At 40.5% G+C, this 22,839-nt stretch overlaps 1 protein-coding gene across 13 annotated transcripts in view; it reads right to left on the bottom strand.

Annotated features, from left to right (window-relative positions):
- tenm3 (teneurin transmembrane protein 3) overlaps positions 1-22,839 on the bottom strand; it is an 818,277-nt gene that overhangs the window by 184,777 nt on the left and 610,661 nt on the right. The window contains exon 1 of one of the 13 annotated variants that reach the window (XM_046046674.1): positions 3,730-4,160. The exons of the other annotated variants lie outside the window; for them this stretch is intronic. The gene's annotated coding sequence lies outside the window, so the exon portion shown is untranslated. Of the gene's footprint in view, positions 1-3,729; positions 4,161-22,839 lie in introns of those variants that run through there. 13 annotated transcript variants of the gene reach the window in all.

Below are 22,839 nucleotides of genomic sequence, written 5' to 3'. Positions count from 1 at the left end.
AGGTCATATAATGGTTGGCTGGTCACATTGTCTGCCTCAGCGGTCAGTCCCTAACACACACACACTGTCCCCTATAATCTGCAAATACAGCTATTATAATCTGATAAAGGCTGCAGAGGGGGGGAAAAAAATCCTCATCTGAAACACTGCGAAATCTACACGAATGCACCGCCATCGCCTTCGCTTTGTTGTCTTTCTGAGAACAACAAACATCTACAAAAAGTAACACTTTACAGAGCATCGGTTAGCTCACCTGGTACACCAGGCGCACCACGCAATAAAGGCTAAAGCCCTTCCCACGGCGGCCCGGGTCTGACTCCAGGCCACCACGGCCCTTTGCAGCATGTCTCTCTCTCGCTCACATTTCCTGTCTCTCTTTGGCTGCTCTATCAAATAAACCCGCCTCAAAAAATATATTCTGAAAAAAGGCACACTCATTGATTTTTTCCTGACATACAATAATTGATAATGATTGAATAGTCCAACTGCAGTGCCACTGTACCACTAGTGCTTATATATTATTCTGTAAAAGTGATGCAAATGCAGAAAACTTGGATAATTTATTGTGGCTTTAAAATTCTCAAACATGCGTTTCTTTCTCCAGAAGTTGGGTCCTTGAACTAATACTGACACTGGTGCCTTAAGTCAGAACACATAGTTTGAAAATATAAAACGGGAGAAACGTGCTCCCTTCAAGCAACATGAAAGTTCTGTTCATTCCAAACTGGCTAATAAGTGCCTTTACACAAAAGGAAAGAGTCTATCATGTCTGGTGCACTGGTAATAATCATGGATCATCCAATTAAATGATACCCAATTGATCCCAAAACTTAAATGTTTAAGCAGTTATTGCCTAATAACTATTACTACTTCTGTGTTAAGTTATAAAAAAATTAAGATAGAGAAATGACATTACTTCACAGCTTCACATCTATTCAAATGAAGCTTCTTTGTTTTCACAGCATAATTTGAAAATGTTACTTAGATGCCATAATAGCAAGTCATTAACTAAAGAGTATTCAAATCCATTTCAAGCGTTTTTCTATTAAGCTGGGACTATAATAATTAGGAACTCATACTAATTCTACAATGTGCGAGGCCTTATGTCATATGAGCACCAAAACAAGAAAGTTGCTCCGTAATCACACAGTTAAAAACCCTCATAAATGTGCTGCTTTATACTAACTTAATTACACTTTTTTTGTTATTATTTTCATTAGTGTAACCACCAGTGGAATGTAGCAGCTGTCCGTGCTGGTTGACTGACTGCATTGTCTCTCACAGTGGTTGGTCTGAAACTCACAGTCCTCCTAATCTACTAAAACATTCCAGAGAAGCAGAAAAAAACCCCCAAACGTGTGCACAAAAGAAATCATTTTGACAAACATGTCAAATTAGTCCAGTAAAATATAACAAGTCACATGCGCAAGGACTTTTGGCGAAAACTAATAACAGGGGCTCTGTCAGTTTCTTACTGTTATTCTAAGCCACACACATACACCATTACAAATCATCAGCGTTATGAAATCTCACGCACTCATATTACACTCGGCATCTGTTACCAGCAACCACTGTGAGACTCAGACAATATCACTTCTCCTACTACTACCTAACACCTTCACAACATCTGCACCTGCCTTTTAGCAACCCATGCAGTGCAGAGCACGGGAGATGTAATTATTGGAAGGTGATGTTCATAAAGTAAATTGTTGCTTCACATTGAACTTGATCTTCAGACCAACCTTCTATATACATATGAGAGCAAAGATGTTTGCAGAACTACCGTTTGATCTTTTGTGCAAAATCATCTACGAAGTGGATATGAAAAGGATTTATAATTTTATAGCCCCTTCACTCTCGCTCTGACGTCTTATCATCTCTAATAGACCCGCTGGAATCTTAATCAGTTCCACATGTTCTTCTCTCTACCACTGTCTCTGCCCTCCCTTTTATACGATCTGCCCGTCCACCGCCGTTTTTAAGAATGTTTCCTCTCACGGTGACAGTTTAATTCCTTTAATCCATCACCAACATCCTCTTTTGCTTCCTTACTGACATGCATGTTTTTGAGCGTCTCTAAATTTATGTTTCTAACTGAAACATAAATTTCGAGGGGTAAGAGGAGAAGACTGAAAGAGAGAAAGCGCGCACACACACACATGCGCGCGTGCAGAAAGCAATGGAATGCAAATGTCTGTGTCTGGAAGCGATTAGGCAAAAAGTCTGTCTTCTCTCTGTGTCTGAGCAGCAGCACACAGTCAGCCACCCTCACCTCACACACACACACACACACACCTTTCAAAACACACAATGCTAAAAGCTGAAGCGGTAAATTGTCAGAACGCCAAGTCAGATGGGGTGATGCCTTTCTGAGTTCACCCATCTTTTACTGCAACAAGTTGACAGGCAGCGAGATCTACATTTATTTAAATTTTAAGTTCATCATTCTTTCCATTTATTCAGTGAAAAAGCGTTGTCATTTAATTATATAGCGGGATGTGTGCTCAGTGTTCCCTTCTTTGATTTACAGAATAGAACTCAAACACTATACATGAATGTTTATAGTAGAAATTAAAAGTACACATCGTAGTATGTACTGTCAGCTTAGAGTTCTGAAACTAAATAGTCCATCTGCAGTGTCCATCCTCAATATCAAGTGTCCAACTAATTTGAATTATTATGGGGCCTTTTAAAGGAAACATGATTTAAGGCCACAGTGAGAGGTGTCAACCTTACGGTGATCACTGACTGGACAGAATTCTTGAACCTTCCTTTTTTACTTTACATCACAAACTGCGACGGGAGAACTAACAGATCACCCTCACACACACACACACACACACACACACACACAACATTTCTACTGTGGATAACACTGGCTGAAACATCTTTGGTCACTTTGCCAGCAACTACAACTGACAGCAGTTTGTCCCGGATGTTTCTCATTATGTCCTCCACATTGATTGGTACCCTAATTAAGGTAATATTCCCAATCTCCATTAACTGTGAATACTGTCCCTATGTAATCAAAACCAGACCTTAATGCTAATGCTTTCTGTATGTGTGTGTGTGTGTGTGTGTGTGTGTCATAAGAGGATTGTAGCACAGAGATAAAAGACATTATAGTCACTAACTGATTGGCACCATCAGCTACTTACTAAAGAAGAAGCTGACAGTTATTTAGATGGATGCGAGCTGATATACTGATTGACTGGTTGGCGTGTGGACTAAAGTGAATGAGTGAGTGCAACAAAAAAAGAAGAGAAAACTAACTGGCCGCTTGATTTAGCCTTATAGTTTTCAGTTCGGAAAAGTGTGACCACAGCCTCAGACTCTGCGGGGAAAAAAGCCACTAAAAAATGAGAGAAAGAGAGAAAGAATTATAGAGAAGGAGGCAGAATATAGGAAGATAAAATGCACAGTGCTGGGTTCAGATGAGAAGAAGGTATTTCCCTCCCTCTTACCACTTTCTCACTAAATCCAACTATGAGGCCCCAGTATTATTTTCACACACACACACACACACACACACACACACACACACACTGACTGTGTTGTTTTTGTCAATGAGTTTACTTTCAGTCAGTGAATTCACACAATGAGAGGCAATTGAGGGACCAAGCGACTTCACAAGGCAGGCAGGAACACACTGACACGCCACCCCAGTCACACACACACACGGTGCAGCTTTCAGAGAGGAAGAGAAGGACATTTGATTTGGACGTCTACCTTGTCTGCGTGAGTACTCCAGTTTCGCCCAGCTTAAAGGGTTAATGCCCCCAAAAAACACATAGGATCCTTCAGGCACGCATCAACACCCTGAGACGCGCTGCTGCCGAGGGAAAAAACCCAAAACACCTCCGTCGCCCCCCGCTTTTCTCTGTCTTTTCTTTGGAAAGAATGTAAAAAAATATAAAAATCAGGACGAGCCTCTGACTTCTCTCTCTCTCTGTCTGTGGGACTGCCTCAGTCTTTTCTCTCACTTCTTGTGTTCCCCCAGCCTCTGCGCTCCAAGTGAGGGATGAAGAATGAAAAAGACTGGAGAAAAAAGCTCCTACTTTCTGCCACTTTTTCCTTTCTTCTTTCTTCTATCTGTCAGTTAAAGAAAAGGCGGAATTGTCTTCTTTTATTCTGTCTCCGGTGGCTTTCTCTCTCCGCCCGCCGCCGCCGTCAGTGTCTGGCCGCTGCTGCTGGCACCTCTGCGGTGTGCGCCTGTGTGCCGCGCTGCCTCTCTCTCCCCGGCTGCTCCGCCTCCCTCCCTCTCTCGCTGGTTGAGAGAAGGAGGGAGGCGGAGCCAAGAGGACAGAGGGAGCGGAGAGACGAATCGGATTGGCTGACAGGGGAATGGGGGGGGGGGTTGAGAGAGGGGGGGAGAGCTGCGGAGGGAGGGCCTGCATTTCTGTTTTCTGCATTTGAAGGATGGAGGTGAAGATGTGTAGAGAGAGAGGCGAGGAGGAGGAGGAGGAGGAGGAGGAGGAAGGCCGTGCAGGGAGGCACTCCCCTCTCCCTCTCTCTTTCTCTGCATTCTTTTGCTCTGATCCCCCTGATTTCCCGACCACATATGTATTCATAGCACAGAAAATGCACCTCTCAGCTGCTCACACGTGATCCCTCTCTTTCTGTCTCACTCTCGCACACTCTCACACATTCACACACACACACACACACACACCCCTCATGTGTGGGTGTGGGTGTGCGCGGTTAGGTTTTGAGGCAGCTGTATAAACCAAAGGTACTGAGAGAGAAAGAGGGGGAGTGACTGGGCTTAACTAAAGGGGATTCGGCAGCCGAGGACGTTAGACAAACACACAGGCATAGCCGGGCATGAATGTGTTGCAGAAGGACACACACACACACACACACACACACACGTGCACTGATAGATACACACTCCCTTTTTTTGTCACATTATTTTGGAAATGTGTTTGCACTCCTTAATGTATTTGTGAGTGCATTTTTTTCTAGTTGTAATTTTGATAGTTAGATTTAAATAAATAAAAAGTCTATCTAAAATAATAATTTAGCAAAATGTTTGTAGGAATGTGTGTGTGTGTTTAAAAAAAAAATAGACTAAGTGTGGTGAGTGCTAATAATTCGAAGGTGCCTGCTGCTGTATTTCAGGGTGTGCATAAATACCTTTTACATTAGCAGAATATTCTCTATTATATTTTATTCTCTAAGTGGTGTTTGTATTATTCACTGTAGATGATAACATACACATTATAATTATGTGTTACCAAGTAATAACGTTACAGCTGAATAAATTGATGTTAAATCTGGTATATTAAAATATTTGCTATTATAGATTTCTTCCTTTGAGTATTTCTTTCCATATTATTCTATCTATATTATTACATAGTATATCTTAATAAAAGTATACATCTATAATATCACAAAAAAGCACAGAGAGCAGTCTGTCCAGTTATTGAACACAAAATTTACATTTATACTAACATATAACAACCTTTTTAATATGTAAACCACACTCCTTTTTTTTCTTCACACACACACACACACACATATATACAGTTTGTGCATGCCTGCCAGTCCTTCTAGTAATATCTATGTAACACGTGACTGAGGATATTGCTTGGAAGAAAATTCATTCATTTCATTATTTCACGGGCGGCCGTTCACTGTGTTATCCTGCACACACAAGGATGAGCACACGCAAACATGAACAATAACATTTAAATGTTCATCTTTCCTGTTCTCTGAAAAGAGGATTGACAGAACAACATTAGCTCAGTTTGGACGACTTAACTGCACAAGAGACAGAGCCTAACGGCAGCAGAGGATAAGAGGATGATCGCACAGAGAGCGCGGCTACAGACACATCAGCTTCTACATCACAGAGGCAGGCCGAGTTTAGTAAAAGGTTCGATGAGTGTGGGGTTCTCTGGACCAACTGCGACATTGACAAGCACTATGACCCCATGTCTTAGTTAAGAATATCTTACCTTTTTAGGGGTGGGGAAAAAAGAGCCAAGCATGTTGGAAGTGAAGGGCACATAGGCCTATGTTTTGTGGGCAATACGTATAATACAGGGGAACAATCAGGGGAGATTTGTGCAGTCTAACGGTAGCAGTGTGAACACTCCAAAATTTGCATCAAAATGACTGCTGCAAAGTCGGCTGCAGCTTTGCTTTCCCTTTGTGAAGTGGTTTATAACCTGTCCAGGACCCACGTAAGCGAAGCAATGTGTTTGCTGATCGTTTGTGTATGCTATATACCTGTGTTAGAGTGTGTAATGGGCCCAAAGATTGGTTCATACTTTACCATGAAATTCAAGAACCATATGCTTTTCATGCTGACTGCACATTGTATTTTCCAGTGTTTCTTTGGCGCTGTAGAAACATTCAGGTTTCCACCATTAGGATTCCTGTATTTTCAGTGAATGCAGGTTGGATGGTGTGACACAATCTACATTTCAAAAATGTGGTGGCCAAACTTGGTCCCAGTACCAATGGAACCAATGGATTTGCTGTAATGGTTATAGACTTTATGATCTTAAAACTCATGTTAGAAATCAGTTCCTTTACAGTCAATCTCAAGTTGAAATTCTCCTTAAAATCTAAATTAATATTTTAAATGGTGGATAAAACAGATTTTTGACATAGTTATGAATGAGATGAATGTGTACCAATAAAGAAACATACATAAAGAAGATAAAAGGAAAAAGGGCAGTCGAAATGCACATTTTATTTCCTCTCGTACAATTCAGTCAGTCCATCTTTTTTAGCACGTGTAAAGCTGAATGATCTTGTGCCCAAAGAACTAATTTAGTCATGACACACACAACCTTACACACAGCCTAAATATTTTATTAATCTATACATCATCATCATCATCACATACACACAAACTAATGATCAGCAGCAGCAGCAGCAGCATCTCCCATAGAGGTTAATACAGTATTGATTTTGGCATAGAGGCCACTGGCAAGGAGATGAGGATATAAAGTGAGTTATCCTCAATCCTTAATGCTGCTGCTTTTATTACATATTTCCTTGGTATATTCAATTCAATTTTACTTATATAGCACCAATTCATGTCATTGCAATTTTCATAGAGCAGGTCGTTTATATAGATATATATCTATATAAACATTTATGTACAATAAACATATATAAATATATATAATTAAGAAAAGTCCTAGGAGAAGGACATGCGTCAAATCTTGCCGCCAAGAGTGTGTCCCTGTGCCACAAACTGATCTGTATGTGTTATTTTTGTTGTTGAAATTTCTAACTAGCTAAACTGAATGGTCATGATTGCATTAATTCTTGTTATGTTATATTCAAAATGTAGCAGAGCGTATATTGAAAAACCTTGACCCGCGCATCACCACTACCCTGACACAGCACTGTGGGAGCCAGTCACTGGGTGTTTCTCAGAGTGTCACATTAGCCAAAACCTAATCACACACTGAGCAGGACTCCTGGCCAATGAATGAGCTAATGGCGTAAGAGGCAGATATTTCTGTAATATTTTACTAAAAACACAGAGGGTCTGAAAAGTTTGGTACCGTTAGTGTGAAAAGCTTTACATGCCATATTTATACAGTGCTTTGTTGAAGTTAAAGATTGCTGAGTTGTACCTCAGTAATTGCAGATGACAACCTGGTGGTTTGAATTTCCAGTGTGAAGAAAAGGATGGATGACTGTGAAACTGAAACCTTCCTATGTAATAAATGAGTAATGAGTATTAAACATTCCAAGCTGTTCTTTTAAAGTCAGTCCAAACTCAGTGTTGCATAGCATTTTAAATCAATTGGGAACAACACACCAGCCAGTATAAACCATTCACCTGCAGCTATTTTGAAATGAGGAAAGCAGTTAACATTAACATGTGAAGATGAGCAAGAAACTAAAAGAAAGGCTTATTTATAAAACTTTTTCTCTACTGTGATCTTAATACACAGAATCCTGCATGTTAGGCAGGAATTGTACGAGGACTGGTCTTGATGTTGAAAGGGCCAGTGAAAGCATGAGTCCAACAGCATCTGAAGCCCCTCCCCCGACACTTTACTGATGTCAGAACTGTCCAGCACTTTTGGAAACCAACAGCCTGACAATCATCCTCGTGGCCAGAAGGGCAGAGACATAACAGCAGTCAGGATCAGAACTTTGCTCTCAAACATTCGTCGTCGTTTTTTTTCTTCACTCAAATACTTTTTGTGTTTACAACCGAGTGCAACACCGTGAATGCTTGGACGGGGAGACTGTGCGCTCCATTATCCCCTTCTGAACGTCTCCACGTGTCTCCCCTCTGTCTGACAGCCTTTTCACTCCACTTTTGAGTGCGGCAGTTCGGAAAAGCTATAAACACTTTTGCTTTCAGATGAATGGTCATAGAACAAGTCATACAAACGTATTTGATTTAAGCATTCTCCAGCTTGCCAGGGTCTCTAGCATGCTTAAAACCGAATCATCAATAGCACACTGTGGTCAGAAGATCATGGTGTTACTTGATGACGAGTCAACAAGAGTAGATGTTTCATAAAAAGAGCACGATTCTTCCACTGAACTACCAGTGTAAGGTTGTGCTTCATAAGACAGGCAGTGGACACACTAGCAGTGGCAACTAACGGACAGCTGCGGACCTCGCGGACACGGACTACTTCTGTTTATACGACCTTCAGCAGTCAGCTTGGCGGACACGTTCCACACATGCGCAGTAGAGCGGCCGTTGCCCTATAATGTTCGAACGTATTGTTTCCATTTTAGTCCAAACTTTTTTATTGGTCAAATAGAAAATTCACATACACTTTTAATTTCCAGCTGTTAATTTAGACACTTAATGCTCCTCTAAAGTAAATCCTCAATGTGACTGATCAATATGCATCTGTAGTTCCACATACTTTGCACTGGGCTGCCATAGTACTTATTACAAATAATGTTACTTCACACTAATGTTGGCAAGCATCTGCTCAACAACAACCACAGTCAGAGCTTGAATATTATGAATGTAGCAAAATGCTTTGCTCACTTAACAGTTTTAATCTGAGGTGTTTTACATAAGCTTCTTGTCATTTCCCATTCAGTACATGAAGGTCACACCAGTAGAAGAGCCTCGTGCTTATGCAGATCCTGAAAATAGTTTCTCAGACACATTCAGTTCTCAACTGGGAATTTGTAATTTTATTTCTATCATATAATAATGCAGCGTATGTTTGACTTTAAATTTCCAACCAATGTTACTTGTGTTACCGAGATCCCCTAAACTCCACCCAAACTGAATGAGTGTCCTTGATTTTCCGCTTCAGAGTCCCTGTCTCAAAAGGAAGAATCTTTCAAGGAGAGATTACATTTGAATGTCATACCTTTCTGCATGTTTTCCCTCATTAAATATAAACTTCAGTGAGGTGAATGAAACGCAGTCTTCTACTTACCTATTGTAGATTGCAATTCCCTGTAGAAAGAGAATACTGGAGAGAGAGGTAGGACTCACTGGGTAGTTTTCTGTTTCTTTTCTTTTTCAAAATCTCCATCCTTCCAGCAGTGAGGCTTTTCTAACACCAGTGTATTTGCTGGTGCCCCCCCCCACTGACACACACAATATAGACTCTATAGGTCCTCAAAGTGTGTGTGGTGTGTGTATGTGTGTATGTAAGTTCAGCTGCTCCCGCCATTTAAACACCCCGTGTGTGTACGACTGTGTGTGATATGGGTCCCTAAGCTCTTTCATTTCATTGTATGGGACCCCTACTGGGCAAGTTCACAACCTTAGAGTGAGAGAGAAGGCGAGAGAGAGAGAGAGAGATGGCAATGAAAGTGTGAGGGGAAAACGGGGGGGAGGAGAGAGAGAGACTTAAACAAGCCAACTGGTGAATTAAAGAGGAAAAAAAAGTAATGAGGCGAGAATTCTAAACCTGCAGAATGGAGAGAAAAAGAAGAGAGCTTTCTCCGTTCTCCTAATCCTTCATTCAGTATGTGGGGATTTCAGTCGATGGTGAGATAACGTAGCGTAACTTCCTCTCACTGTGGAAGTGTGTGTGAGAGCAACTATGAGTTCGGACATTTCAGCCTCCTGGCCAGACGACATAATAACAGTAATCATCTTGACCAGTGCACCCTGTAGCTGTGTGTGTGAACAAGATAGAGCAGCTTACAATTGTGTGTGTGTGTGTGTGTGTGTGTGTTCACATTAGCCTGTCAACCTCTGAGCAGCCCATTCTAAATAACAGTGATTACTACGATCATATGGGGGTGGACTAAACCATTTAGAATAAATGATGGCAACCTGCTGTTTTACTCACCTGTGGTTTGAGCACAACATACTCTAACACACACACGCCAAACAGCATGCACAAACCCACACAGATTACTGCCTTTTCAGAGTCACTTCATGAAAATATGCCACATAAAGATGTATTGATTGGGCACATTCAGTGGGGAGAACAAGTATTTGATACACTGCTGAAATGCAAATTAATTATTTAAAAATCATAATGTGATTTTCTGGGTTTTTGTTTTAGATTCCGTCTCTCACAGTTGAAGTGTACCTGTGATAAAAATTACAGACCTCTACATGCTTCGTAAGTAGGAAAACCTGCAAAATCAGCAGTGTATCAAAGACTTGTTCTCCCCACTGTATTGTGTCCACACAACCCTGTCAAATGGCTCCAAGCTGACAAACAACTGGGTGATAAAACAGAACACAGACACACTGTCTCATACAGAAAATGTCACTGTCCAGCAAAGTGTAAGCACACATGGGGTGTGTGTGTGTGTGTGTGTGTTTATTATACACATTTTCAGGTCAGTCTATTAAGTATTATTACAGAGCAGATTCAGTTCAGACTAAACCCCTTCTGATTCTTTCTAACACAACTGTCTCTTGTGCTAATGTCCTGTGAGTATGTGGTTGCGATGAAATTCAACTATGACAAAGGGAGAGAACGAGAACACAAATTATTATGGATGGAAAAGAAAGACAGAACAGAGAAAGAGAGAGAGACAAAAACGATATAATAAAATAAGTCTATGTGGATGTTTGTAATGACCTGATTTTATAAAGCAGAAAATATACAAAAAAGTCCCTTTTTATAATGTTTTGTTTGCTTTGTATGTGCACACTGTAAAATGGCTGTGAAATCCACAGTGATTTACTGTGTACTGTAATGTATTCCATCAAATTACAGTGACACTTTCACAGTAATCACTACAGTCACTACTGCAGAAAATCACAGTAACAACTTATGTACAGTAGAAAATCACAGTCACCCATTTTGTCCTGTACGGTGTGTACAATGAGGTTCTAGTTATACGTTAATGACCTGCAATAAAATTACATTATGCTTTTACAGTAAACTGGCTGTTTTATAATACGGTAGATTTCTGTGAGTAAAATAAATGTAAATGCTCTGTATTTGTATAGCGCCTTTTTAGTCTTTGCGACCACTCAAAGCACGTTTTACACTACATCGCATTCACCCATTCAAACAGAAACTAACATTCACACACAATTCAGGGTTCAGTATCTTACCCAAGGACACTTCGACATGCTACCTGGAGGAGCCGGGGATTGAACTGCCCGTCTTCCGATTAGCGGGTAACCCTCTCCCCTCCTGAGCCACAGCTGCCCCCTGCTGTGAGCAGCAATGCATTCTGGGGGCAGTGTATTGGACTGTTGGATCATGGACATATTTTAAAATAAGATAGAAGTCTTATTATTAGATAAGAAGTATTATACATCCATTTGTTGGGCACAGCTGCAGCTGATCTAGTGTACAGCCGGGGGTGGAAATTAACACCCGTCAAGCTCCAAATGCGGGTAGATTTTCCGTTTTGCGGTTGAAGGGTTATCTGCCAAATTGGTATTGTCATTCTGTGGAAAACACTGATTTCAGTTACATTTGCCTCTAAAATACATACGTGCGAACCAGAAAAGTGATTTACAACGTGCTTGTAAAAACTAGGTACAACCTACAGTTATTTTTGTGCATGAATAGTTATGATTATTGTAAGGTCTTAGCATTAATAAACCGGAGATCAATGTAGACTTTTTTTCTTGCACAAGGACTTAATAAATGAAATAAACCCACAATTAATATTTGGCCTGTAGTAGTGATACACATATGAAATTTGAATCTGGAGTGTAGTATGGGGGGGGGGGGGGGGTTCCCTGATTTTCAAATTGGTAACATTAACCAGGAGGCTGAATAGATGAGGATGTTTAAGCTGAATGATTAATAAGCATCTTGCAAGTTTATAAAATTTACTGTTATGTCTTAAGTACATTTAATAGCAACAAAATAATTTTGCTTCAAATTTCACTCTGGTGTCTTCTTTAAGTTTGTATTCGAAAAAATACCTTATTATCAATCAAAGGTACTGAAACAAATGTTTGTGACATCAAAAGGCAATTTATTATTTTGGCCGATAAAAAATACGTTTGGCCGGTGGATTTTTTCATCTACCAGCCGGTGAGCCAAGGAAAGTAGCATCTAAAACCATTTAGGCAACTTGTACAGGGAAACAGGTTGTAGTGAATCTGCATGTCTCCACACACACACACCAAGATGTAGGTCTCTCTTTCTTTCTCTCTGCTGTATTTTTCAGAATTAACAACATAAATCACAGGGCAAAAAATACTTTGGTTTGAAGTCTCTAAATTTCTCCAACCCAAACTAAAAGGATCTGTTTGCTTCCAGGAAGCTAAATAAGAGCATCTCCTGGGATTTTGAGATATCTTGTTAACACTTTCACACACCTTCTTCTCACCCCTAACATTTTTCAGCACGTTCTCTTGATGTTTAACCACACTTCTATTTTTGTATTGCATAGAATAAGCAAGTAATTGAGTCATAGAATTAAACTCTTGTTTACTATCTAACAACATGACAGAATAGCTCTGCTTTAAATATCGTCATGGTAAATCTGGTTAATATTGTTGCTATTATACTCTGTTATGTTAAGCAAACTGTGTTGTTTACCCACATGACCTGAAACATCTGTGTTTTAACAGTTGAATCTCTGATAAGAATCTCTGGTAAATGGTGTGCCCAGTAGTGTTTGTAAAACCACGTTTCCCTGAATGTTTTAAACCACTACTTCCATGTCTTGAATCATAATGGCTGTAGCAATGTTTCAGAGTGTGTGATTCTTGCACGTCAAAACTTAATTGAAATTCACTAGTCAAAAAACCTGAGTAACCATCATTAAAGTTTCAAACAAAGGAATAGAAATTATGGCACTTAAAGCGCCTTCCTCCACCTAATGCTCTGCATTTTGGTTGTTGACAAACCTTGTTTGCTGATGATACACGGGGCAACTTTTTGAGCAATGTTGCTGGGCAATCTTGCTGATGGCAAGTCCGACTATGTTTTGAAAAGATAGCGGTGGTGCGGGGCGGGTGGCGGAGTGATGGGGGAAGGGGATTACGGTAGTAATCTTTACTCATTACAATTGACGGCAATATTGCCCAGCACCATTGCTCTAAAAGTTGCTCCGTGTATCATCAGCTTTAGACATGTTTCTTTAGGTTTTTCTTGTCCTTGCTTAAAGTCCGCTCACAGTTTAACCTTTTTCTTGAACAAGCCTTTGAGTGCCTCTGTGATAAACTGAAGAGTTGTTTCTTTTGACTTTTAAACTTGTTTTTTGTGCCATTAACCCTCACGATTTTTATAGAATGCTATTTCCGGCCAACAGATTTCTTAAAGCAGAGCCACAGAAGTTAGTGTAGCCAGATATATTTCATTTGAGAAGCCAGAACATCACTCGACAGAAGCCGCTCAACATCTGTGTTCTACTGCAACAAAGGTTCAAACTGAAGAAACTCTGAATCCTGCCTCTCCCAGAAATCTGTGACCGCAATGTCTTGGCCTGGACCTTATCCTGAAATGTTTGCTGTGATTTTCTTTTACAATAAGTTACTTGTCAATTGTTGCCAGTTAATTACTATGAATTTCACAGTATTTTGTTTTTTTTTTGCAAAGTGTGTGCCACCCCTTGATCATACTGCAAAAAAGTCAAAAAGTCTCAGTCATCATTATTATTTTCAGTCTTTCATTCCCTATCTTGTTTAAGAGAATGGGCGGCATTCCCCAGTGTACTTGTGCTTAATATTTTAGGTACAAACCACATTCACAAGTGGTTAAGAGCTGTCGCATGAGCCCTGTGTCATGTCCATGACTTTCACGACAGAAAAAAAAAAAGACTTGTTTCACATAAGAACCCTAATAACTTAAGAATTCATTCGGAATTAAATAGAAATCATAATAAAATAACACACAATACTAACTTAATCATCCTCTGTTGCACCCGACAGTGTAGCCTCTCATGTAATATCTCCTGAATGTCATGTCACCTCTCATATTAATTGTGGCCCAATTTGCTGTAGAAAGACATTTTAGCATCTAACTTCATGTTACTTCACATTCCCTCTTTATTACTGTCATTGCGTCATGTCATGGACAAAGTTAAGAGAGTCTGGTGAATCCGACTTGGAACGAATGACATTTCCATAAGTATGTGAAACCCTACAGAAAAACACAAACATGTTCTAGCATAAGGTCCAGGGCCTTGTTCGGTTTGAAGACAAATACGAATACTGACATTTTTAGGATGGAACATTTATTTGTTGATTTTACATACTTATAATATCCAAAACCAAAGGTTGAGAAACCACACTGTGATACTTTTTCATCTCCTTGCCATAGAGAAGCTTGTCAAAATAATCTGAGTTTAGCCCGTCCTATGGAACCACTTGATGAGAAGAACAGACTGAAACTATTCCAGGTTATTTAAAACAACCACTGAAAATATATTACCAGATATTAAAACAAAATTTTCCTCCTTTCTCTCTTTCATTTTCTGTCTGATATACACAGACAGCCTGGAAATCTGTTAGCAGAAGCTGTAGGGAGTTTGTGTTTTGTGTGTAAGAAGAAACAAATAGAAGGTTTCAATTAGAGACCTTATTCTCCAGGACCAGCTTTGTGTGTGTGCGCGATGTGAGTGAGAGCATGACATGATTGAATCCAGCTGGTAATGATGTTTGCTGGTTTGCCTTTTCTATACAGGGGAGTTCCCCCATCTCACAGAAAGCGTGCACACACACACACACAGGACGTGACTCCATGTTCCCCTGGAGTCAGATTTGGCTTGCTTCATATTACACAATACAAAGAGGGCGCTGTTCCTCCAGCTCAAACTGAGCAAGAGCTTTCAGAGTTTCCAGTACATCGGGATTATAAAAGAAGTTGACAAAGCTGACATATTTTGTCTTCAAGGAGGTAGATGGAACAGGAAGCAAGAGGGGTTGTAGGAAATATGGTCCTAACTAAACTACTGTTATGATATAGAAGCTACCATTTTTTGTTAATTGGGTTAATCTTGCTATAGTAGCTCTGTTCATTTGGCTAATGGTTAGAGTAACAAAAGTAAAAGGCTCAACGGTCCATTACATCCCAAATTGAAGTCATACATGGGTATGAAGCCGTGCAGAGGACGGAACAAAACCGGGCTGCAGAGAGCCGTTCCAAGTAGCAGAAGCACAAAAAGGACAAATTAACAACAAGTCAACAACGTGGGGCAGGCTCAACGCTCTGCTCCTGAAACCTTCCAGTGTGAGCCGACGCCGGCAAGTGGACGGAACAAAACCACGGTGCAGCCAGAACGCGGTAAGAGCCTTGGCAGAAGAACTTGGCCAGCTGGGGCCACTGCCCGATTGTAGATGGCCCCTATTTTTTGGTTTAGAATGTGGCTTGATCTTATTTCTAATAAATCACACTGTATGTACATTACACATCCTAGTTTAAAAACTACTTCTTACACTACAGGCAGGGTCTGAAATTAGCAGCTGGGTGAAATCATCGGGCCACTTTGGTCGACAGCTAAATTACACAACTGAAAGACACATGTAGTGAGCGCACAAACCAAGGTTTAGGCACAGAAAGTACTTGGTTGGATTTAGGCAACAAAACTACTTGGTTAAGGTTAGGAAAAGATCATGGTTTGGGTTTAAATAACTACGTACATCAGTTAACGCGTAATGTCACTTACGTCAATTTATGTAACTTGCCTAAATAAAAGTATTTAATGCTGACTTTCTGTTTCACACAGGCAAAGAACCCCGGTCTCCTGGTTCAAACTCTGGCCCTCCATCCACGCCAACCCCCTCCTTACTCAGTCTTAGTCTGGTAAATATCATATACCTGCCTTTACCGACAAAAACTGACCCTCCAGGAGGTAACTGCTGTCGGAGAATCATTAAGCTTTAGTTATTTTGTTTGTTTGCTGGGATCCAGAAGAGGAGGTTTTTGTTGAGATATCATAGATCTTGTGGAGACATGAACTGAGATAATAACTGTGGGTTTTGCGTTGAACACTGACTGTACAGTACTCTGTGGAGAACTTCAAGATCTCGTGTGCTTTGTGTTTATTGTCGTCTGTCTGTACTTTTGAAATACCTGCTTGTTAAGTAAGGTTGGGAGATTGGCGGCACGGTGCTCCAGTGGTTAGTACTGTGGCCTCACAGCAAAAAGGTCCCGGATTTGAACCCCGGTCATCTTGACCTTTCTGTGTGGAGTTTGCATGTTCTCCCCGTGTCTGCGTGGGTTTCCCCCGGCGTCAAAAACATGTTAGTTTTACCAGTCAGTGACACTGACCGGTGATACAGACATAGATCTGGAGTTGGTCCCTGGGCGCTGCACGGTGGCTGCCCACTGCTCCTTTGAGGGACGGGTTAAAAGCAGAGAATAATTACATATATATGTGTCAATAAAAGTACCTTTACGTGCTGATAGACATGGATCTTGTGCAAATGCATGTGATGTTTTTGTGGAAAAATATAAAACATGGAATGACAACATAATTTACATCAAATAATGACTTATTGACTTGAATGTTATTCCTTCATTAAGCACATACATGTGGCAGACAACAGAAAATACTTGCCTGCCACAGTGGCAGACCCTGCCTACACTGATGGATTACTAGTCATTAAAAACATTTATCTCAGTTGATTAAACATGGACGGATCCGTAATGGAAAGAGAGAATACTGAATTTCATAATTTTCCAGTGACTTCTTATATTATCCTGTACATGGCCCACAATCAAAAACTCTTGGCCACTCCTGCACTAGAAGGAAAGTTATGGGTTTGTCACAAAACCACGAATATCCAAACCAAATTGTATGTCAGTCTGGCCAGTAGCTGTTGAGATAGCTTGCTCTCTATCAAAGAACTGGCAGTGTGGGCAGATGGACGGACAGACTGAATATTGCGCTCTTTGGGCTCATCCCCAAATAAAAGAGATGTAAAAAATAGTGGTGGGCAAATATAAGTTAGTGTTCTCTCTTTTATTTCCTTTTCATATACGACTATAAATCCTTCTCCTTCCAATGCTTTCTGCATGCCCGCCTCATTCCACCTGTTGTTCCCGTGCATGCCAGCTCTCATTCAGGCATGTATCTTAACTTAACTAACTTTAATTACCTTTAATCTATAACCATACCTTTCTTTCCAACTGTGTCATCATTTACAAGAACAGCTATGTGGTGAACCTTTCACCTTGGATTTTCCATCTATGCCTGTGTTTGTGTGTGTGTGAGAGAGAGAGAGATGCACAATGGCAGGTGGTAAATACAGTAATGCTGTTACCTGATATCTGTTACACATTAACATACAGGGGCATGGCCCATATTCAGTTACAATGTAGGAGAAGGCTGAACAAGCATAAGCGGATTACAAATACCTTGAGTGTGCAATATGAAGGAGATAAGACCTGAGAGTGAGGTGGAGATGCAGGGAGGGGGCCGAGAGAGGTAGACAGAGGGAAAGAAAGAGGTAGTGTAATAGAAGGTAGATGACTCATTCATAAGAAATGTTTCACCTTCCGTTCACACAAGCTTTTGTCATTTTTGTCTCTCCTTCCTGTTCTTCTCTCACAGCTCTCCTTTGTTCTCTCCTTTTCGATGATGTGATTAGTTAAAAGCCTCCATCTGGTTATCACGCTGATGGAGATGGAAGCAGAGAGGGCTGCACACACATGCCCCTATGCATGTGTGCGAGTGTTTTTGGCAACCTTCTGTTGCTCAAACCACTGTCCTCTCTCTCTCACACACACGCACACATAAACGCATGGCTCTATTTTAGCATGGAGGGAGGTTTGTAAATGTGACAAGGGCCCTCATCTCTCAAGCTGCTCTGAAAAATCCACCATAACAACATTTTATTTTAATAACGCACACCGATCAGCCATAACATTATGACCACTGACAGGTGACATGAATTACAGTGATTATCTGGTTACCATGGCACCTGTCAGTGGGTGGGATATATTATGCAGCAAGTGAACACTGTGTCCTCAAAGTTGATGTTAGAAGCGGGAAGAATGAGCAAGCATAAGGACTTGACAAGGGCCAGATTAAGATGGCTAGATGACCGGGTCTGGCGGGGTGTTCCCGGTCCGCTGTGGTCTATCAAAAGTGGTCCCAGGAAGGAAAAGCGCAGGACATTTGAACACTCTACGGACTATGGCTTCTCGTTTTCACAAACAGAGCCCTGCATAATCAGGCACCTGTGTGCATCTCTGACCCGCTCCACCCACATATCACTAGGTCACTTAGGTCTTCTGACCAGGCGTTTGTGGTCGCTGGCTTCCACACTGTGACTTACATTCTGGGCTCGCCTTTAAAAAGCAGAACAGTCTTTTATTAAAACTGGCCTTTGTCTCGTCTCATGCTGTCAAGGTCTGTTGTTTACGTTTTAATGTTGTTTAATTTGTGGTTTCATTTTTTGGAATTTTACTTGTGTAAAGCACATTTTTGACAGTACATTAGTTTTATTTGTTGCCTCCATATTTAACTCCTGCACAATCACACTTTAGTTTGTCTTTAATTAATGTCTGTCATAAGCAAACCCCACATCATGGCGAGGGATTGGGATTTCTGGTTTAGAGATTGTGGTTATTTTTTAAGAATATATATTAGTTTTATTTTGGTTAATTGCTGAAATATTTAAACTGACAGACAAATTGTCCTGTGTTGTTGTCTTTGTGGTTTAGTTATACTGTTTGTCTTTGTGTTATCCCTTTGTTTTGAAATGGTCTGATCATCCAGTATGTTCCCCGATGTGTTGCTCGTTAGGTCATTCGGGTTTGCTAATTTCTATTCAGTTTATGTCAAACGGCCTGAGTTCATTTGTGTTTAGTTGACCTCTTTTATAGGCCCAGAACTTTTGTTACTCATTTTGTAAATTGTTTGGATAAATAAAACCCTCTATTTGAAAAGGACTCCACATGCCTGCCAGCTCGGTCCCTCAGTAGAAAGTAGCTTCCCTGAAAACGATGAGGTCGGCGAATTATCTGGACCAACCAGGGCGCTGTTTTTGGAAAGAGATCTGGATGTCAACTTCGTGTCTGAAATTAAAATTAGTTTGTGGTAACTAAATAGTACTTAACTTGATTATACTGGGTTGGCAGCAGAATTCTCAGAGACAGATGTTAACGCCTGGCCAAATAAAACCAAAGCTATTAAGCAGAATATCGCAATAGCAATTCTGGAAAAACAATGGAGCGTAAAAGGCTTTTGGCAACTTGCAATACACAGTCATGTCAGTTAGAAAGTTCCCTGATAACTGATTGTACTTTGGTGGTTTGGGAGAGTTGTCTGATATTTTTTGGGGAAACTCTTACATTTCTGGGATAAAGCTGTCTCCCAAGAAAGAAGCCTGCTCAAATCCTGTTATTATGATGACTCAAAATCAAGGCCGTCTCAGCCATGTGAGATGTTCAGTCTTTTTTTCAGTTTCCCTTCAACATGGGCCTATGAATGCAGGTAAACAAAACATAGTGTATTTCCTCGTTAAACTGACAACGCTCGCCTCCAGCCATGGATGACCTTTCATTTATGTTTGAGTGTCTGTGTATGACCGTCTCTTGCATAAATCAAAGATAAAGCCTTGCACTGGTAAGTGGAATGGCGATGAAGATGGGAAAGAAGGGGAAATTCTGATGTTACATGCAGATTAAACATAACTTGGAGACATACTGAAGGAATTTTTGTGTTTGCAAATTTCCACAATTCTGTCTATTGACATTATACAACTGTCAGCCTTACTGAAAGATGTCTTTGTTTTGTTGTTTACATTTATTTACTTGTTTACATGATGTGGTTCTGCATTCTACAGTAAAGCTATACAGAAGAGAATCAGTGAAAGAAAGGGAACAATACTAAGTGTCATTTTAAGCTGGCCTGTCTGAGAGACAGACAGAATGGCCTACCCACTCAACAGGCCTGCACACACACACACACACACACACTTAGCTAAACAGCCTTTGTTAGTGTCATAATCACATTTAGTAGAAGCCATATGACACTAGAAAAAAGCTGCCAAGGACAAACAAGGCGATGCTGGAGAGTGTGAGTTTGTATGCGACTAAGAGATGAAAATAAGGAGTGTGTGTGAGTGTGTGTGTGTGCATTCGTATGTGAAGTTTCTCAGTAACGTCACCCATATGCTGGGGTCAGCCGCACTATCACTAGCTTTCCAGACACTTTTGGTAAGGCTAGCGTGTGTGTGTGTGTGTGTGTGTAAAAAGAGAAATGGATGTAGGTGGGGTGAGACATTCAGAGTGGTGGTTATTTCTCCGTTAGGGGAAAAAACAATTAATACATGAACATTTCTTTTCATCCTAATTTTGCAGCAGTTTATGATGACCCATATTAGGGTTTTTATATTAGGCCACAACCTCTAGTGGCCGTATGACGTAGCAAAGAATGAAGTAAGAGTTACTTAGTATAAAGAGGATCGAGTCCAGTGTGAATCCAAGTCAAGTTTTAAGTTAAAAAACGTTATGTAGGTGACTTACATTACTTATGTAACATACTTATTTTAAGCCAAACCCAAATATTTTCCCCTAAACCTAACCAAGTACTTTTTTTGCCTAATCCTAACCAAACTATATGTTATTTTGAGACAAAACAATTGACCTATATGTCAAATAGCTATTTTGTTGTTTAGGTATGAGGTTGTGTTGATACTGGCCTCTACTGTTAGTGGTAAAGGCATACCGGCTGGTTAATGTTTAAATTAATCTCACTGGAACTAAAAGGCATATAATAAACACACACACACACACACACACACACCTGTGTCCCTGCTTTACAATAAACACTTTATTTTCCAACTCCCTCTGCAGTGTATTTAATTATCTCTGTTAGCACAAGCACAATTGATGTACCACCATGGTACTGTAATTGCTGACAAATCACATTGCTCCAAGTGACAGAATTCCTTGATGGTGACGATGAGGGATTGAATCTTAGTGGTCACCAGGGATGCGCCTACTGTACGGCCATATCAGCACAATGAGATCGTCTTAGACAGTTTTTCATTCTCCTGCTAGTCCAACTATGTCTTCAGTGACGCAGTACATATTAAATATAAAGAACGTACAGTGAGAACAAAGGGACTATTAGAACATAAATAAAAAGCATCAAAGGAAACGTGTGCCACTTTGTGTGAAACCAGCATCAGTAAGAAGCAAGCAGTGAAAGAGGAAAAATAGGGCACAGTGGCACTCCCCTAATGATGTAAAGAGAAGAAAGGACGAAGAGAAAGAGGGAAGGAGTGAATGAGGGATTCAGAGAGAAGGGCAGATAGATCGGGAGAGCAGGCGAGTGTTAATGTCCTAATGATGTAGTGGCTGTCAGAGCATTTGCTTCAGAGGCCAAATGATCCTGTAAGAACAGCACTGCTATTGATCCAGCTATTACACAGCACCACATTATAATGATTTTGTGTGTGTATGTGTGTTTGAAAGAGAGAGAGAGAGAGAGAGAGAGAGAGATGAACTAACAATGTATAACAAAAACAGGTATTTACTGTGTCTGTGTGTTTTTCTGACATGACACTTCATCAATACTGCCTTTACAGCGTGACAGATTTGAAACCCAATCTGAACCCGATATCCGATTTCAGTTGTCTCCTATTCTAAACCTTTCAAAACCTCCTGAGCCACACACACACACACACACACACGTGCAAACACCCAACACAAAACCTCTTTGCACTTGTCAGAAATCACCAAGCTGTAATGCATATTCACCGGAAGAAAGCATCACACCTTTTACCCTTCACCAAACATCTATGATCTCTGATTCAGTGACCTTATTGTTATATCATCACACAGAAAAGAAAAGCCTTTAAAAATAAAAAATAAAATCATTTCAATGAACGAATTACACACAGAACGTCCTTCTGTTTCAGCACATGATTCAGAGACACACTTTTTTTTCAATGCAATGTAAAATTTTGGTGTACTGTTCCGGAGCCAAAAGTAACGTTTCCTTAAAAGATATAATGATGATAATGAAAATAGTTGATTAATCTTCTGTTGATCGACTAATCTATTAATCAACTCATGGTCTCAGCTTTAGACCATGAGTTGGACAGTCAAGAGCTTCAAGCGTCATTATATAACTAAAAATACCACATGTGACGTGCTGCATTTCAATTAGTAACTTTGTTTATAAAGCGCCTTTCATACATACAGACATAAAACACCACAGAACAGAAATAAACTGAAAAATGACATAAAGGCAAGTCTCCACACACTGGTCCTGAGCTGCCTTTAAAAGGTGTCCACAGTGTTAACTTCCAGTCCAGAGGGAGAGGGTTCAGGAGCCACAACCTAAAAAAAGCACAGTCCAGCATAGATGGAGGAACAACCAGCCGACCCCAATCGGAAGACCTCAGAGACCTGCCGGTAACGTAGGGCTGCAGGATAGATCTCTAATGTAAGCCGTGCTCCATTTGTGATTACAAGAAGCTTGAATTCTGAATTTTAATGGGGAGCCAGCGAAGCGAAATCAGGATTGGTGTCA

Source organism: Micropterus dolomieu, linkage group LG04 (assembly GCF_021292245.1).
Source record: "Micropterus dolomieu isolate WLL.071019.BEF.003 ecotype Adirondacks linkage group LG04, ASM2129224v1, whole genome shotgun sequence".
Lineage (NCBI taxonomy): Eukaryota > Metazoa > Chordata > Actinopteri > Centrarchiformes > Centrarchidae > Micropterus > Micropterus dolomieu.
Note: the sequence above shows the minus strand (reverse complement) of the source record. Positions and strands in the feature narration are given on the sequence as shown.